Source organism: Cricetulus griseus, chromosome 4 (genome assembly GCF_003668045.3).
Source record: "Cricetulus griseus strain 17A/GY chromosome 4, alternate assembly CriGri-PICRH-1.0, whole genome shotgun sequence".
Lineage (NCBI taxonomy): Eukaryota > Metazoa > Chordata > Mammalia > Rodentia > Cricetidae > Cricetulus > Cricetulus griseus.
In genome coordinates this window covers 182965475-182970151 of record NC_048597.1, presented here as the reverse complement: position 1 = coordinate 182970151, position 4677 = coordinate 182965475, and positions in this window count along the sequence as shown.

Sequence of the window (4677 nt, the reverse complement as noted above, 5' to 3'; positions counted from 1 at the left end):
AGAAGACTCCTACAACTGAGTATTCTGTGGACTTGTCGGGCTTGGCCTTTCCCAGCCAGGGGCCTTCAGATGCCTGTGAATGGGGGACAATATACTCCCTAGCTCTTCTCACTAAGCTCTGATGGTTTGAGGGCTTTGGGTCTCAGTCAGAAAAGCAGCAGAATGATAGTGGGCAGTGTGGGCTGGTGGTGCTTTGTGCGGAGCAGGCTTCATGACAAACTTGACAGAAATGATGGTAACTGTGTAGCCGTGGCCAGGGCTGTTTGACTGATCCAGTTGATTGCTGTTATAAATTTTTAAATTTAGGCTGGGAAGAGAGCTCAGTCACTGCTTGCCTTGCAACCATGAGGACTTGAGTTTGGGTCTTCAGACCGAAGTTTAAAAACAGAAACAAAACAGCTGGGCATGTAGCTCACACTCTTTCACTTCTAGAGCTGGGATGGCCGAGAGGAGGAGACCCTGAAGTTTGCTAGCCAACCAGTTTAGTGTAGCCAGTGAATTCCAGCCCAGTGAGACACCGTGTCTGGAACTCCATGGTGGATGGAGCTCATGAGGAAGGACACCTGTGGTTGTCCTCTGGTCTCCATATGCCTGTGTAAATGTGTGCATATGCATCCCCCTGAAACATACACACATGTACAAAAAAATAAGTTTAAAATGTGAATACAGGATTTCCACTTAAAATTGAAAACAACAGGAAAACATGATGAATTGCATGTATTACTACTCCCAGAGAGCCCAAGGATTCATTGATTAAACATTAGCAATATTTATGACCTACTCTGGCCTTGAGATTATGATGTGAATGGAACATCTTGTTCCTAAACCAGACTATTGGGACCTTGTTACCTGGAGCTTGATGACGTTACTTGGTAAAATAGCTGTGCTCTGGCTCCTTTCCCTTGAGCAAATTGCACAACCATCCACAGGTGTACCTCACTCCTGGGTCTAACCCAGATATGCTTTGATGGTGCTCTGAATACAAAGACCTAGTTTTGACTCTGAGAATTCTGGGAGGAGGACTCTTTAGGCAAGCCACAATGCCGCCCTTTATTCCAATTATAAATCCAGGACATGACACGGGTTGAACACTCATTTATTTGTGAGCACTCTATGCTTAGCTGTGTTTGTGTTTGTTTAGGTGCATTCATGTGTGTGAAGGCCAAAGGTTAATCTTAGGTGTTGTTTCTCAGGATGGCTGTCCACCTTGTTTATTGAGATAGTCTCTCCATAGTGCACTAACTAGGCTAGGCTGGCTGATAAGTAAGCCCCAGAGATTTCCCTGTCTCTGCCTCCTCAGTTCTGGGATGGATAACAGACACATACTCCTTTGCCTACATTTTTCTTTTTTTGGGACAGGGTCTCTATGTATCTATAGCTGGCCTGGATTTCCTATGTAGATCATGCTGGCCTCAAACTCAGGGATCTCCCTGCCTCTTCCTCCTGAGTGCAGGAATTAAAGGTGTGCACCACCACATTCAGTGAGATGCTGCTGTTTCTCCTTGTCATCCTTTTAAGTCATAGTTTCTAGAGATCAAACTGAAGTCAACACACTTTTGCAGCAGTCCCCTTGCTGGCAGAGCCATCTCCCCAGCTCAGGCTAAGCATGCCAGATACTCAGGTGTAGAGTCTTCAGTGCTGCCTTATATGAAATGACCAATAAGCAACACCACACACAAGATTATTATTATATAAAATACCTTCACCTATGGTGTAAGGCATATATGAAACACGAGTGACTTCAAGTATAAACAATGCTTATACTTGAAGTCCACCCCCCACGAACTCTCATCCATGATATGTAAATATTCAAAAATCCCAACCAAAGTCTGACTTTGAAACATTTTTGATTCCAAGCATTTCAGATAAGGGATTCTCTGGAACATACATACATACATACATACATACATACATACATACATACATACATACATACATATTTTAAAAGCTGAGAGGCTGGAGAGATGGCTCAGTAACTAAAAGCACTTGGCTACTCTTGCAGAGGATCTGGGCTCAGTTCCTAGCCCCCACAGAGCAGTTCACAGACATCTATAACTGCAGTTCCAGGGGATACAACACCCTCTTTTGGCCTCTGTGAATACATGAAGGCAAAACCACCATACACATAATGATTTTTTTAAATGTATATGAAGGTATACATATGTAATACCAGCACTTTCTCTGGGGCTTGCTGGCCAATCAGTCTAGACAGACTAGTAAGCTACAGATTCAGCGAGAGACCCTGTCTCAAAAAACACAGTGAAGAGTGATTTGAAGATGCCCATCGTCAAAATCTGGCTTCTACCTGCATTTCCACATACATGCACACTTCCATATGCACACACATGGGAACACATGCACACATATATGTATTAGAATGAACAACTTTTTTTTTTTTAAGCTGAGGAAGTCCCGTGAGTGGTCCTAGAGTGGAGGGTCATGCATACTTTCTTTGAGAGATTGATTCTCTCAAGATATCCTCTGTGCATCTTTCAGGTTCTTCAGAGAGTTTGCTGCCTCAGGTTGTATTCCCTATTCAGTCTGAAGTCTTTCCTGCTATCTTCCTTCTGTGATAAATTGCCTTGCTCTCTCCTCCACTGTGCACCTAGAGTGTCCTTGAGAGCCAACTAAATGTTCTGGAGTCCACCATATCCTTGTGTTTCCTCTCACCAGTTTTGCCCTGTCTGATGCAGGAAATGTGAGAGTGTGAGGGAAGGGAGTCTGTCCACTCCTTGTGCATACCACCAGTGAATCCTCCAGGCTCCTCCTCTCAGGCTGATTTATAGAGTGTTCCCATGCTTCCGTTTCTGAACCTTGCTGGGGTTCTGTGATGTAAACCTGCTGGCATGATACTTTGCCTTGGAAGACTAAACTTTAGAGTCACCCAATCAGTGGTCCTCCAACTGCGACTGGCATTGGACCCAGCATTAGTCTGGCGAAATTTGTGAAATGCAGACTAAAGAATTAGCTGAAATTTCTCAGATACCGACAGAATCTGAAACAATGGGAGCCCATGAAATGTCTTCAAAGATTCTTGCAGCTCTCTTCACATAGTCAGTACATACATTAAAATGACACTACATAAACATTCATTGGTTTGTAAGAAATGTAAATGGCTTGACAGTGTGTGTGTGTGTGTGTGTGTGTGTGTGTGTGTGTTAATTTGAGGTGGGGCTACTAGGGAGGGTTTAACATGTACTTTGGATTTTTTCAGGATATTTCTATCACGTCCTATTTATTTTGCGGTATGGCAATCTGGATCTCTTTGTGACTCTCCTTGGACTCTTTCCTTCATAGCTCCGCATCTCTTTGCCACTGTTGTCTTTTCTCAGCTCTCTTTAGATACGATTGTCAGAATTAACAAATAAAAATATAGACAACGAGTCAAATTTGAATTTCATATAAAAACAGATTTTAGTATGTCCCATTAGCATTTATGACGTATCTCTACTAGAAGATTATTTGAAGTTCTTTAACATTCCAACTCAACTAAATGTCTGCATTTAATCAGGGCACCAAGTCCAGAAGACTTGGGGGGTCAATGAAACTTTGATCAGGAAGCAGCCAGTCTTCAGGTCCTGTGCATCTCCTGGCTCTTCTTGACATTGCATGGGACAACTGGTTGTAGAGAGACTGATCCCACCTGCCAGCTATTCCTTCAGCAGACATTCTCATTGTCCCAGTCTGGGATCGATCTCTGAGGGTGAGTGACTCCATAAATTGGACTCATTAGTGTCTGGCTTGCATCATTTAGCTTGGTTGAGAGGGTTAGTTAGCATCTAAGTTTGACACATGCTTTAGATCACCAAAGTAGGAAAGTGTGTGTCACAAGCCCAGAAGAGTTGGGTTTTGTCTACTTGCCTCATCCGTAGCACTTGGTGTAGAGGTCTGTTGTCTTGGTCTGTAGGGCCATTGGGGGAATTGCCAACACAAAGAAGCACGTGAAACACAGACTTGAGGTACACAAAAGGTTCTTCAGAAAATGCCAAAGTATGCATGCAGTCAGATAATCATTGACCCTGGAAACAATGCACTGAGTGGGAGAAATGATTTCTGTCCTGAGGAGTTTATGATATATGTCTTTCGTGCATGTTTGTGAGGTGGGAGCAGAGGTCAACACTGATTGTTTTCTTCAATTGCTTTCCATATTTGTTTTATAAAATAAGGCTTCTCACTGTATCCCTAGCTCACAGATTTGACTAGACTGGCTGGACAGTAAAGCTCAGAGACACTCCTGTTTCCACCTCCTCAATGCCACCATGGTATACCATGGTACTAACCTTTTTATGAAGGTGCTGGGGATTGAACTCAGGTCTTCATTCATGTAGCAAGCATTCTAGTGATGTAGCAATCTTCCCAACCCATGGTATGTGTCTTAAGTTGATGTGTCTTAATGCGTATATATGTATCTATTAAAATTATCTTCTCTCCAAAAAGAAAAAAAGTCATGAACATTTTTGCATCACCTTTAGTACAAAGAAGATCATTGGTGCCATTGAATGAATGACAGTTTCTATAGAAGCCCTTAATCTTGAAGACTGTAGTCCCCTAGTTTGTAAGATGATGGTGCTCTGATGCAATAACCTCTAGGACCCTCTGGATTTAAAGACTTCTGTCATTCCTCCATCTTAGTGTTTAATTTCCTATTAAACTGGCAATTACCTCCTACAAAGTATC